The following is a 12,695-nucleotide window of genomic DNA, read 5'->3' as shown; positions in this document are numbered from 1 at the left end:
GAGATTGCCCTAAAAGTTTTGCCAACAAATTGAAAGGTAACAAAATGGCCGCCCCACATGTGGAACAAACAAAAGAGCAAAGGAAGGAGGAGGCGGTCCCTGAGGTTTTGGCGGGAAATTCTATTTCCCAGCCAGCCTCAGGGAGTGGGCAGGAGGAAGGAAGTGGGGCGGCCATAGGGGCGGAGCCAAGTTTTAACAGCAAACAGAGTGAGGAAGCCGTTCCCCAACAAGAGATAAGCGAAAACAAAATAGAGGAGGAGGATGTAACGGCTTCCTCGCTCTACACCGTATCGGAGGTTAGCGTGGTGGATAGTGGGGGTGAATCCGAGGGTTCACTTCCCAATGCTCAGGTGCAAAAAAGGTCTGCGAGATCTCCTCTGCTTCAAACAGAGGAGAAAAGGCTGCGGGCATCGCTCCGGCTAGATAGTACCTCCTTGGTAGATCTAGACCGTGTGTGGCCCGCAGATTCTCCCAATGAAGTCTCCTTTTTGCACGTTAAGCTAATAACATCGTCGCCGAAGGATCCACAAGAGGCCCTCTCTGTGGACTCCAAGGTGACAAGCATTTGTCCTCCTGATCCCAGTTTTTCTGGGGAAAAGGAGAAGCAAGTGATACATGACATAACATGATTTTAATGTAACTTTCTGCAGTCTTTTGGTTTTATTCTTTTATTAATGCTTGTATTTTTAACCATACTGCTCATGGCCCTCACTATCTCTACAATCAATGTGAGAAGTGTGAGGTCTACTCTGCGAGCACAGAGTGTGTTATCCTTTTTAAAAACTTTTAAGTCAGATGTGTTTTTATTGCAAGAATGTGGTTTGCCTTTTTTAACAAATTACAGGAAGTGGGAGGAGATTTGGACCCCAGGATTTTCCATTTGGAGTGGGTCCAATTTTAACAAAAATGACGGTGTTGCTATTTTAATCAAAAATCCCAACCTTTTGGTGAAGGGCAGCACTGTGGTGAGGGACGGGCGGGCAATTTTAGCAAATCTGACTTTTTTAGGTAAGGATCTTAATATTTTAAATATGTATGGTTTTACAGAAAAAAATAACAGGTATGAGCTTTTAGAAGACTCGCAACCCCACATGCTAGGCAGGGCTCCCCTAGTGGTAGCAGGGGATTTTAATTGTGTTTTATCAAAAAATGACAGAAAGAGGGTAGGAGATGATTTTAAGGTAGACAAGACATCGGTTTTATTACAAAATATAGTCAAAGATTTTAAGTTAGTCGACTGTTTTAAAACAATGCATCAAAGAGAGGAGGGCTTCACCTGGTTCAGTGGTGACGGTGCCAGAGCCTCTCGAATTGACTATGTTTTTACAAGGGACCTCCCGCCGACCGATGCTACATTGACCCCCCTCTTTTTTTCCGATCACATGATGCTGTCTTGCACTCTTTCACTTCCCACGGGTGTGACTGCAGGGGGAGGGCTGTGGAAGCTGAACTATTCCCTGTTAGAAGACGAGGAAGTGGTAAAAGAGTATAGGGAGCAGTTCAGCCAATGGCAGACCCTCCAGGACTTTTATGACTCACGTGCACAGTGGTGGGAGATGGTGAAACATAGGACAGGACGGTTTTTTAAACAAATTGGGAGAGAAAAAAAGAATAAAGAAAAAAGACGCATGATGGGGTTGCAAAAAAGACTGCAGAGATATTTTAACCTTTTAAACAATGGATTGGATTTTACAAATGAAATAAAAGAAGTAAAGAAAGAAATGTCAGATCTGTCTGAAATAAAGAGCAAAGGTGTCATTTTAAGATGTAAAGAAAGGGAGTTAGAGGAAGGAGAGAAGTGTACCAGATATTTTTTTAAAAAGACAATAGCTCGGGGAGGGTCCATTAATGCTTTAAAAACTTTTAGAGGGGAGGAAGTAAACACAACTGACCGGATTTTAGGGGAAATTGAAAGTTTTTACAGTAATTTATATGACACTAAAGAGGTACACAATGGCACCTTAGAGGACGTTTTAGGGGTTTTAGATAAAAAAGTTAAGAGTCCAAATGTGCTTTTATAGATATTATTAATCTTTTAGAGTTGACAAAAGCTGTAAAGGGTTTTAAGAAGGGGAAGTCACCGGGCATGGACGGACTCCCCTTTGAGTTTTACCTGACTTTCTGGGACATTTTAGCACACGACTTACTTACAGTTTTTAAAGAATTTGAGACTCTTGACAGACTTCCAGACAGCTTTAGAGTAGGGATAGTTACACTACTGTACAAAAAAGGAGACAAGACTGACTTAAGAAACTGGCGACCAATCACTCTTTTAAATTATGATTGTAAACTTTTTAGTAAAATTTTAGCTACACGCATGTCGACCGTTTTAGAGGACGTAATCCACCTGGATCAAGCTTGCGCTGTGCCCGGCAGGAAGATCACGGACAGCCTAATACTGATCAGAGACGCCATCTGTTATGCGAGAGACAGAAACATTCGGCTTGTAGTCCTAAATTTAGACTTCGAAAAAGCATTTGATCGAGTTTCGCACCAGTACCTCCTTCAGGTACTGCAAAAAATGGGCTTTTCTGAGAGGTTTCTAGCTTGGGTGGGACTGCTGTATGAGGACTTAGGCAGCAAAATTCTTGTAAATGGGCATCTTACCAAAGCTGTAAATATCCGCAGCGGTGTCCGTCAGGGGTGTCCCTTATCTCCCCTTCTGTACGTGGCTTGTATTGAGCCACTGGCACAAATCTTGAGAAGGGATAAATGGATTAAAGGACTAGACATCCCAGGAACTGGTGGACTGACGGCGACCTGTGTTTTATATATGGACGACGTGACCCTTTTAGCGACTGACCTTTTATCGGTACGAAGAGCAATGGACTTGACTGACTGGTACGGTCGGGCCTCGGGCGCCAAGCTTAACAGGAGTAAGTCCGAGGCCCTGCTCTTCGGGCCGTGGGGGAACGTTGACAAAGGCGGACTAGATTTGGATTTTAAAGATAATAATTTGAAAATTTTAGGTGTGAAATTTGACAGGGAGGGTGGAGGACAGGGTAACTGGACTGACATGTTAGGGAAAGTTAGGCAAAGACTGGGCTTTTGGGGACTAAGACAACTGACGTATGAAGGCAAGATTTTAATTTTTAAAGCTGTGATTTTACCACTGATTTTACTTGTCTGTTCTGTTTTTAGTCCCCCAAGACGATTCCTAGCCAAGTTGGAGAGGGCGGTATTTTATTTCCTGTGGGGGTCCAAGTGGGAAAGACTCAAGAGGGAGGTCGTCAAAAAGAAAAAAGAGAATGGCGGGAAAGGCCTCCCAGACCCCCACCTGTTTTTAGGCAGCCGCTTTGCCGCCCTCCACATCCAGTATGCACTGACCCCATCCAGAGAACACAAGACAGCAGCCATGACCCGATTCTGGATGGGGTCATACCTAAGAAGCTTGAAAATTTTACCCATTGATCTTAAAAGTCCAGTGTCTTTTAATTTGTCAAAAGAACATCTTTTTATTAAGACATTTTTAAAGAAATACCTTTTAGAAACAAATGATGCCACTATTTTAACTAACCACAAGTCTCTTGTCTCTCTTGTGCAGGATCGAGAATCGGTGAGTCCAGTTCCAGGCCTCACACTAGGTGAGGCCAAAGACGTTTGGAGGAACGCAGCCCACCCAGCTCTCCAGAACAGGCTCAAGGACTTGTCGTGGATGGTGGCTCATGAGATCCTCCCGGTCAGGGCGGTCATGCACTCCAGAGGCATGGCCAAAAACCCCACCTGCCCACGGTCCGGATGTGGTTCCCCGGAGACCGTCCAACATCTGCTCTGGGAGTGCGGTGCTGCGCGGGACCTGTGGGCCAAGACCAGCCCCCTGGTTTTCCCGTGCCTGCCGGCGGGTCGGGCCCAGGTGGGATACAGGCTCGCCATCCTGGGGGTGGGTCAGGGCTTGAAGGAGCTAACATCACAGCAATTTACCTCGCTCTGGCTCACCCTCAACCATATCAAGGATGCCATCTGGGCCACCAGAAACCTGCTGGTGGGGAAACGCGTTACGGTGCCCCTCCACGCGTGCGAGCAATTAGTTAGATCTGCGCTGCAGGAGGCGCCGGACGTCGTCATTCGGATGGGGGGGCTGGGGTCACACCAAAGAGGTCCCGGCCACCCCCGACCCTGGCCGCCCGTAGATGCACCCTCACCACACCGGCTACGGGAACAGCGGGCCAGCGGGCCGGAGGAGAGGGGATCTCCGCTGGGCGCTGGAAGCGAGGAGTCCGGGGCCTGTTCTGGAGACCTGGAGTGAATGGACATTCTTGATAGGGACTCACCCTCGATCCTGTACAAGAGATGTTTTATGTGGCATAATTTATTGTTTTATTGGTTTTTATCTGACATGTTTTATTGTTTTATTCCTATTATTTAAACCATTTACCTTTCTTTTAAAACATACATGGACTTTTTACACAACACACAAACACAAGAAACTTTTAACAGTAAATAATGTGTCCCTTTTAATATGTGTAAAAATGTGATCTAAAAGAAAAAATGTACATGCAAATGGAAATAATGGAATGACACTGTGACAATAAAACTTTTCGAAAGAAAGAAAAAATCTGTTCTTATCAGTTTAATATCTGATACGTGCCCTACCCGGGCACCACATATTAAATTGATTTTTGGTCCTGGGAGATGGAATAGGGGCTTGCTCCGTCCACTCCACGCATCGACCCGGTATTGCAGTACTTCTGGGAACGGTGCACCCTCCTAAAGTGTTCAATGAAAGAAATGTAGTGGTCTTGTGTGGCAGACGGTGATAATGGAGCTAGTGTGAGTGGGTGTTGTAGGTGATCATGTGCTATACTAGCCTGGGTAGAATTGTGGTGTAAAAACAAGACAAAAAGGAACCCCTGTTCCTCTGTCGGTTTAACATCTGATCCGTCCACTATTCGGGGACGGCGCATTATGTACATTTATGGCTCATGGAGCCGGATGCGGAGCGTGCAAAAAAAAAAAAAAAAAGCCCCTTTTTTGACTGGCAAACCGCTGGTGAGGATTGGGAGAGGGACAGGGTGCTTCTGACTGAAGGCCTGGGAATTCATACTTACCTGGCAGGGGAGACACCATGATCAGGAAGGTGGTTCACCCAGGGCGAGGCTCGGCCATTGCACTCTGGGTTGTGCTGACCCCTGCGAATTCCCCAAATGTGGGAATCTCGACTGCATAATTTATGGTAGTGGGGGACTGCGTTCGCGCTCTCCCCTGGACAACACTGGTTAAAAGGGCAGATTGTTAAAGCTCCACTTGAGGTTCTTTTGTTTTGTTTTTTTTCTCCACTTCTTCAATATCCAGAGGCAGTCCAGAGAGTTGAACTGCGGCGGTTGCTCGAGAGATACGAAACAGTCTAGGACCGGTCTGTGTGAGGAGGGTTTTCTTTTTTCTCCTCAATTCTTCAAATAGTCTCCAATATTTGACGGACGACTTAGTTCACAGCAGTTGTCCTGGAGGCAAAGTTGTTCGGAATGAGGAGTTCTATCATGTGGTATGAAAACATTGTGCACGTGTGAAACGTCACGTGATACACAGCCACCCATGTTGTGTTTTTTTCTGTTTACAGCGCCACCAAGTGGCCAGTCGCCGCATTCCTCTTCACGTGACCACGGGCTGAGCCCGTACACAGGTGTACCGAGTTGGGTGCAATTGTCTCATTCCGTTGGAGAGTTATAGCCGTTCAAGTAAAGCCCGCCTCGCCCACCCCCAACGTTTTGGCGTACCGTCGCCAACGTGGATGGAAATTCCAACTGTTTCCCGATCCCTGTTGGCAGTCAGACTCCAGAGAATCTTTCTGCACCGGTTTGGGTCAGATCGGGCAAAAAACCTAGGACTAGTGTGCAAAAGTAGGTTTTTCAGAAAATCCAAAATACCCGAAAATCTCGCCAGCGCGACCACCCAATCCGAGGCATGCATCTTGTTTGGCTCGAGCCAAGGATTCCGGTGATGTAAGACACTTGGGTCTGCGACCGACGGTCGAGGAGTTACGAGCCATTTCGTACTTTTGATCGCTGCAGCGCCACCTTGGGGCCGATCGGGGCGAGCCTTGGTGAGGTTGTAGTACCGGGCCGGTCCTACCATCCCTCAGAGTTTCAAGTCTCTACCACGGACGCTTTGGTCTGCCCGCTCACTTTTAAGGCGGAATGTTGATGATCCAAAATCCCAGGTTGCACTCCAGAGTGTCTTTGCTGTGCACTCTGTTGTGATCCATTTTCGGTGTCAACCAATCTGAGCTGAGCTTGTTTGCCGGCGACCTTAGACCCTCTCGCCGCGGCCCAGGTGGGCGTGGCCTTTGCCGGCTCCCCCGCCTCGGCGTCGCTGCGTCATCGCTTCTCGGCCTTTTGGCTAAGATCAAGTGTAGTATCTGTTCTTATCAGTTTAATATCTGATACGTGCCCTACCCGGGCACCACATATTAAATTGATTTTTGGTCCTGGGAGATGGAATAGGGGCTTGCTCCGTCCACTCCACGCATCGACCCGGTATTGCAGTACTTCTGGGAACGGTGCACCCTCCTAAAGTGTTCAATGAAAGAAATGTAGTGGTCTTGTGTGGCAGACGGTGATAATGGAGCTAGTGTGAGTGGGTGTTGTAGGTGATCATGTGCTATACTAGCCTGGGTAGAATTGTGGTGTAAAAACAAGACAAAAAGGAACCCCTGTTCCTCTGTCGGTTTAACATCTGATCCGTCCACTATTCGGGGACGGCGCATTATGTACATTTATGGCTCATGGAGCCGGATGCGGAGCGTGCAAAAAAAAAAAAAAAAGCCCCTTTTTTGACTGGCAAACCGCTGGTGAGGATTGGGGAGAGGGACAGGGTGCTTCTGACTGAAGGCCTGGGAATTCATACTTACCTGGCAGGGGAGACACCATGATCAGGAAGGTGGTTCACCCAGGGCGAGGCTCGGCCATTGCACTCTGGGTTGTGCTGACCCCTGCGAATTCCCCAAATGTGGGAATCTCGACTGCATAATTTATGGTAGTGGGGGACTGCGTTCGCGCTCTCCCCTGGACAACACTGGTTAAAAGGGCAGATTGTTAAAGCTCCACTTGAGGTTCTTTTGTTTTGTTTTTTTTCTCCACTTCTTCAATATCCAGAGGCAGTCCAGAGAGTTGAACTGCGGCGGTTGCTCGAGAGATACGAAACAGTCTAGGACCGGTCTGTGTGAGGAGGGTTTTCTTTTTTCTCCTCAATTCTTCAAATAGTCTCCAATATTTGACGGACGACTTAGTTCACAGCAGTTGTCCTGGAGGCAAAGTTGTTCGGAATGAGGAGTTCTATCATGTGGTATGAAAACATTGTGCACGTGTGAAACGTCACGTGATACACAGCCACCCATGTTGTGTTTTTTTCTGTTTACAGCGCCACCAAGTGGCCAGTCGCCGCATTCCTCTTCACGTGACCACGGGCTGAGCCCGTACACAGGTGTACCGAGTTGGGTGCAATTGTCTCATTCCGTTGGAGAGTTATAGCCGTTCAAGTAAAGCCCGCCTCGCCCACCCCCAACGTTTTGGCGTACCGTCGCCAACGTGGATGGAAATTCCAACTGTTTCCCGATCCCTGTTGGCAGTCAGACTCCAGAGAATCTTTCTGCACCGGTTTGGGTCAGATCGGGCAAAAAACCTAGGACTAGTGTGCAAAAGTAGGTTTTTCAGAAAATCCAAAATACCCGAAAATCTCGCCAGCGCGACCACCCAATCCGAGGCATGCATCTTGTTCGGCTCGAGCCAAGGATTCCGGTGATGTAAGACACTTGGGTCTGCGACCGACGGTCGAGGAGTTACGAGCCATTTCGTACTTTTGATCGCTGCAGCGCCACCTTGGGGCCGATCGGGGCGAGCCTTGGTGAGGTTGTAGTACCGGGCCGGTCCTACCATCCCTCAGAGTTTCAAGTCTCTACCACGGACGCTTTGGTCTGCCCGCTCACTTTTAAGGCGGAATGTTGATGATCCAAAATCCCAGGTTGCACTCCAGAGTGTCTTTGCTGTGCACTCTGTTGTGATCCATTTTCGGTGTCAACCAATCTGAGCTGAGCTTGTTTGCCGGCGACCTTAGACCCTCTCGCCGCGGCCCAGGTGGGCGTGGCCTTTGCCGGCTCCCCCGCCTCGGCGTCGCTGCGTCATCGCTTCTCGGCCTTTTGGCTAAGATCAAGTGTAGTATCTGTTCTTATCAGTTTAATATCTGATACGTGCCCTACCCGGGCACCACATATTAAATTGATTTTTGGTCCTGGGAGATGGAATAGGGGCTTGCTCCGTCCACTCCACGCATCGACCCGGTATTGCAGTACTTCTGGGAACGGTGCACCCTCCTAAAGTGTTCAATGAAAGAAATGTAGTGGTCTTGTGTGGCAGACGGTGATAATGGAGCTAGTGTGAGTGGGTGTTGTAGGTGATCATGTGCTATACTAGCCTGGGTAGAATTGTGGTGTAAAAACAAGACAAAAAGGAACCCCTGTTCCTCTGTCGGTTTAACATCTGATCCGTCCACTATTCGGGGACGGCGCATTATGTACATTTATGGCTCATGGAGCCGGATGCGGAGCGTGCAAAAAAAAAAAAAAAAGCCCCTTTTTTGACTGGCAAACCGCTGGTGAGGATTGGGGAGAGGGACAGGGTGCTTCTGACTGAAGGCCTGGGAATTCATACTTACCTGGCAGGGGAGACACCATGATCAGGAAGGTGGTTCACCCAGGGCGAGGCTCGGCCATTGCACTCTGGGTTGTGCTGACCCCTGCGAATTCCCCAAATGTGGGAATCTCGACTGCATAATTTATGGTAGTGGGGGACTGCGTTCGCGCTCTCCCCTGGACAACACTGGTTAAAAGGGCAGATTGTTAAAGCTCCACTTGAGGTTCTTTTGTTTTGTTTTTTTTCTCCACTTCTTCAATATCCAGAGGCAGTCCAGAGAGTTGAACTGCGGCGGTTGCTCGAGAGATACGAAACAGTCTAGGACCGGTCTGTGTGAGGAGGGTTTTCTTTTTTCTCCTCAATTCTTCAAATAGTCTCCAATATTTGACGGACGACTTAGTTCACAGCAGTTGTCCTGGAGGCAAAGTTGTTCGGAATGAGGAGTTCTATCATGTGGTATGAAAACATTGTGCACGTGTGAAACGTCACGTGATACACAGCCACCCATGTTGTGTTTTTTTCTGTTTACAGCGCCACCAAGTGGCCAGTCGCCGCATTCCTCTTCACGTGACCACGGGCTGAGCCCGTACACAGGTGTACCGAGTTGGGTGCAATTGTCTCATTCCGTTGGAGAGTTATAGCCGTTCAAGTAAAGCCCGCCTCGCCCACCCCCAACGTTTTGGCGTACCGTCGCCAACGTGGATGGAAATTCCAACTGTTTCCCGATCCCTGTTGGCAGTCAGACTCCAGAGAATCTTTCTGCACCGGTTTGGGTCAGATCGGGCAAAAAACCTAGGACTAGTGTGCAAAAGTAGGTTTTTCAGAAAATCCAAAATACCCGAAAATCTCGCCAGCGCGACCACCCAATCCGAGGCATGCATCTTGTTCGGCTCGAGCCAAGGATTCCGGTGATGTAAGACACTTGGGTCTGCGACCGACGGTCGAGGAGTTACGAGCCATTTCGTACTTTTGATCGCTGCAGCGCCACCTTGGGGCCGATCGGGGCGAGCCTTGGTGAGGTTGTAGTACCGGGCCGGTCCTACCATCCCTCAGAGTTTCAAGTCTCTACCACGGACGCTTTGGTCTGCCCGCTCACTTTTAAGGCGGAATGTTGATGATCCAAAATCCCAGGTTGCACTCCAGAGTGTCTTTGCTGTGCACTCTGTTGTGATCCATTTTCGGTGTCAACCAATCTGAGCTGAGCTTGTTTGCCGGCGACCTTAGACCCTCTCGCCGCGGCCCAGGTGGGCGTGGCCTTTGCCGGCTCCCCCGCCTCGGCGTCGCTGCGTCATCGCTTCTCGGCCTTTTGGCTAAGATCAAGTGTAGTATCTGTTCTTATCAGTTTAATATCTGATACGTGCCCTACCCGGGCACCACATATTAAATTGATTTTTGGTCCTGGGAGATGGAATAGGGGCTTGCTCCGTCCACTCCACGCATCGACCCGGTATTGCAGTACTTCTGGGAACGGTGCACCCTCCTAAAGTGTTCAATGAAAGAAATGTAGTGGTCTTGTGTGGCAGACGGTGATAATGGAGCTAGTGTGAGTGGGTGTTGTAGGTGATCATGTGCTATACTAGCCTGGGTAGAATTGTGGTGTAAAAACAAGACAAAAAGGAACCCCTGTTCCTCTGTCGGTTTAACATCTGATCCGTCCACTATTCGGGGACGGCGCATTATGTACATTTATGGCTCATGGAGCCGGATGCGGAGCGTGCAAAAAAAAAAAAAAAAGCCCCTTTTTTGACTGGCAAACCGCTGGTGAGGATTGGGGAGAGGGACAGGGTGCTTCTGACTGAAGGCCTGGGAATTCATACTTACCTGGCAGGGGAGACACCATGATCAGGAAGGTGGTTCACCCAGGGCGAGGCTCGGCCATTGCACTCTGGGTTGTGCTGACCCCTGCGAATTCCCCAAATGTGGGAATCTCGACTGCATAATTTATGGTAGTGGGGGACTGCGTTCGCGCTCTCCCCTGGACAACACTGGTTAAAAGGGCAGATTGTTAAAGCTCCACTTGAGGTTCTTTTGTTTTGTTTTTTTTCTCCACTTCTTCAATATCCAGAGGCAGTCCAGAGAGTTGAACTGCGGCGGTTGCTCGAGAGATACGAAACAGTCTAGGACCGGTCTGTGTGAGGAGGGTTTTCTTTTTTCTCCTCAATTCTTCAAATAGTCTCCAATATTTGACGGACGACTTAGTTCACAGCAGTTGTCCTGGAGGCAAAGTTGTTCGGAATGAGGAGTTCTATCATGTGGTATGAAAACATTGTGCACGTGTGAAACGTCACGTGATACACAGCCACCCATGTTGTGTTTTTTTCTGTTTACAGCGCCACCAAGTGGCCAGTCGCCGCATTCCTCTTCACGTGACCACGGGCTGAGCCCGTACACAGGTGTACCGAGTTGGGTGCAATTGTCTCATTCCGTTGGAGAGTTATAGCCGTTCAAGTAAAGCCCGCCTCGCCCACCCCCAACGTTTTGGCGTACCGTCGCCAACGTGGATGGAAATTCCAACTGTTTCCCGATCCCTGTTGGCAGTCAGACTCCAGAGAATCTTTCTGCACCGGTTTGGGTCAGATCGGGCAAAAAACCTAGGACTAGTGTGCAAAAGTAGGTTTTTCAGAAAATCCAAAATACCCGAAAATCTCGCCAGCGCGACCACCCAATCCGAGGCATGCATCTTGTTTGGCTCGAGCCAAGGATTCCGGTGATGTAAGACACTTGGGTCTGCGACCGACGGTCGAGGAGTTACGAGCCATTTCGTACTTTTGATCGCTGCAGCGCCACCTTGGGGCCGATCGGGGCGAGCCTTGGTGAGGTTGTAGTACCGGGCCGGTCCTACCATCCCTCAGAGTTTCAAGTCTCTACCACGGACGCTTTGGTCTGCCCGCTCACTTTTAAGGCGGAATGTTGATGATCCAAAATCCCAGGTTGCACTCCAGAGTGTCTTTGCTGTGCACTCTGTTGTGATCCATTTTCGGTGTCAACCAATCTGAGCTGAGCTTGTTTGCCGGCGACCTTAGACCCTCTCGCCGCGGCCCAGGTGGGCGTGGCCTTTGCCGGCTCCCCCGCCTCGGCGTCGCTGCGTCATCGCTTCTCGGCCTTTTGGCTAAGATCAAGTGTAGTATCTGTTCTTATCAGTTTAATATCTGATACGTGCCCTACCCGGGCACCACATATTAAATTGATTTTTGGTCCTGGGAGATGGAATAGGGGCTTGCTCCGTCCACTCCACGCATCGACCCGGTATTGCAGTACTTCTGGGAACGGTGCACCCTCCTAAAGTGTTCAATGAAAGAAATGTAGTGGTCTTGTGTGGCAGACGGTGATAATGGAGCTAGTGTGAGTGGGTGTTGTAGGTGATCATGTGCTATACTAGCCTGGGTAGAATTGTGGTGTAAAAACAAGACAAAAAGGAACCCCTGTTCCTCTGTCGGTTTAACATCTGATCCGTCCACTATTCGGGGACGGCGCATTATGTACATTTATGGCTCATGGAGCCGGATGCGGAGCGTGCAAAAAAAAAAAAAAAAGCCCCTTTTTTGACTGGCAAACCGCTGGTGAGGATTGGGGAGAGGGACAGGGTGCTTCTGACTGAAGGCCTGGGAATTCATACTTACCTGGCAGGGGAGACACCATGATCAGGAAGGTGGTTCACCCAGGGCGAGGCTCGGCCATTGCACTCTGGGTTGTGCTGACCCCTGCGAATTCCCCAAATGTGGGAATCTCGACTGCATAATTTATGGTAGTGGGGGACTGCGTTCGCGCTCTCCCCTGGACAACACTGGTTAAAAGGGCAGATTGTTAAAGCTCCACTTGAGGTTCTTTTGTTTTGTTTTTTTTCTCCACTTCTTCAATATCCAGAGGCAGTCCAGAGAGTTGAACTGCGGCGGTTGCTCGAGAGATACGAAACAGTCTAGGACCGGTCTGTGTGAGGAGGGTTTTCTTTTTTCTCCTCAATTCTTCAAATAGTCTCCAATATTTGACGGACGACTTAGTTCACAGCAGTTGTCCTGGAGGCAAAGTTGTTCGGAATGAGGAGTTCTATCATGTGGTATGAAAACATTGTGC

At 49.0% G+C, this 12,695-nt stretch overlaps 9 non-coding genes and 1 pseudogene across 9 annotated transcripts; all 10 read left to right on the top strand.

The window, feature by feature from the left end:
* Positions 1–4,530: 4,530 nt before the first annotated feature.
* Positions 4,531–4,708, top strand: LOC148996174 (U2 spliceosomal RNA; annotated as a pseudogene).
* A 332-nt stretch (positions 4,709–5,040) lies between these two features.
* Positions 5,041–5,205, top strand: LOC148996173 (U1 spliceosomal RNA). The gene has a single exon (XR_016149087.1). It is a non-coding gene; the product is annotated as a U1 spliceosomal RNA (small nuclear RNA).
* Positions 5,206–6,316: 1,111 nt separating this feature from the next.
* On the top strand, positions 6,317–6,507 carry LOC148996172 (U2 spliceosomal RNA). Its single transcript, XR_016148324.1, has one exon. It is a non-coding gene; the product is annotated as a U2 spliceosomal RNA (small nuclear RNA).
* Positions 6,508–6,839: 332 nt separating this feature from the next.
* LOC148996171 (U1 spliceosomal RNA) lies at positions 6,840–7,004 on the top strand. Its single transcript, XR_016149075.1, has one exon. It is a non-coding gene; the product is annotated as a U1 spliceosomal RNA (small nuclear RNA).
* A 1,111-nt stretch (positions 7,005–8,115) lies between these two features.
* LOC148996170 (U2 spliceosomal RNA) lies at positions 8,116–8,306 on the top strand. Its single transcript, XR_016148322.1, has one exon. It is a non-coding gene; the product is annotated as a U2 spliceosomal RNA (small nuclear RNA).
* A 332-nt stretch (positions 8,307–8,638) lies between these two features.
* LOC148996169 (U1 spliceosomal RNA) lies at positions 8,639–8,803 on the top strand. The gene has a single exon (XR_016149062.1). It is a non-coding gene; the product is annotated as a U1 spliceosomal RNA (small nuclear RNA).
* Positions 8,804–9,914: 1,111 nt separating this feature from the next.
* On the top strand, positions 9,915–10,105 carry LOC148996168 (U2 spliceosomal RNA). The gene has a single exon (XR_016148321.1). It is a non-coding gene; the product is annotated as a U2 spliceosomal RNA (small nuclear RNA).
* A 332-nt stretch (positions 10,106–10,437) lies between these two features.
* LOC148996167 (U1 spliceosomal RNA) lies at positions 10,438–10,602 on the top strand. The gene has a single exon (XR_016149051.1). It is a non-coding gene; the product is annotated as a U1 spliceosomal RNA (small nuclear RNA).
* A 1,111-nt stretch (positions 10,603–11,713) lies between these two features.
* LOC148996166 (U2 spliceosomal RNA) lies at positions 11,714–11,904 on the top strand. The gene has a single exon (XR_016148320.1). It is a non-coding gene; the product is annotated as a U2 spliceosomal RNA (small nuclear RNA).
* A 332-nt stretch (positions 11,905–12,236) lies between these two features.
* Positions 12,237–12,401, top strand: LOC148996165 (U1 spliceosomal RNA). Its single transcript, XR_016149009.1, has one exon. It is a non-coding gene; the product is annotated as a U1 spliceosomal RNA (small nuclear RNA).
* Positions 12,402–12,695: the final 294 nt, after the last annotated feature.

This window comes from Pimephales promelas, chromosome 2 (assembly GCF_988280905.1).
Source record: "Pimephales promelas chromosome 2, fPimPro1.hap1.1, whole genome shotgun sequence".
NCBI lineage: Eukaryota > Metazoa > Chordata > Actinopteri > Cypriniformes > Leuciscidae > Pimephales > Pimephales promelas.
Note: the sequence above shows the minus strand (reverse complement) of the source record. Positions and strands in the feature narration are given on the sequence as shown.